A 910-nucleotide genomic window follows, 5' to 3' on the forward strand; every position below is an offset into this window, starting at 1 on the left:
CCTTCCTGTGACGCAAATCGTGGGGGGGGAGGGGCAAAGGGGGGGAGGGACGCCAAAAACCGCGGGGGGGCCCTGGGGGGGGCTGAGGTGACACCTGGGGACACTTGGGGGGGCTCAGGTGACATTTGGGACCGCTGGGGGGGCTCAGGTGACACCTGGGGACACTTGGGGGGGCCTCAAGTGACATTTGGGGCCTCTGGGGGGGACTTGGGGACACTTGGGGGGGCTCAGGGGACACCTGGGGACACTTGGGGGGCTCTGGGGGGTCTCAGGTGACAATTGGGGGGGGCCAGGTGACATTTGGGGACACTTGGGGGCCCTGGGGGTCTCAGGTGACACTTGAGGGGGGGCTCTGAGGGGGCTCAGGTGACACCTGGGGACACTTGGGGGGCTCTGGGGGGCTCAGGTGACACTTGGGGACACTTGGGGGGGTTCAGGTGACACCTGGGGACACTTGGGGGGCTCCGGGGGGGCTCAGGTGACAAATGGGGGGGCTCAGGTGACATTTGGGGGGGCTCTGAGGGGGTTCAGGTGACAACTGGGGGGGTCCACGTGACATTTGGGGACACTTGGGGGCCCTGGGGGTCTCAGGTGACACTTGGGGGGGACACTTGGGGGGGTCTCAGGTGACACTTGGGGACACTTGGGGGGCTCCGGGGGGGCTCAGGTGACAAATGGGGGGTCCAGGTGACATTTGGGAGGCTCTGAGGGGGCTCAGGTGACAATGGGGGGGGTCCAGGTGACATTTGGGGGGGTCTCAGGTGACACCTGGGGACGCTCGGGGGTCCCAGCCCCGCCCCTCCCCCTCAGTGACGTCACGCTGGGAGCCCAATCAGGTTTATTTACAGCGGGGGGGGGAGGGGACAGTGGGGGTGGGGGGAGGGGCTGGGGGACACCGGGGGGGTCCCCA

This window comes from Haemorhous mexicanus, unplaced genomic scaffold, assembly GCF_027477595.1.
Source record: "Haemorhous mexicanus isolate bHaeMex1 unplaced genomic scaffold, bHaeMex1.pri scaffold_219_ctg1, whole genome shotgun sequence".
NCBI classification, from domain to species: domain Eukaryota; kingdom Metazoa; phylum Chordata; class Aves; order Passeriformes; family Fringillidae; genus Haemorhous; species Haemorhous mexicanus.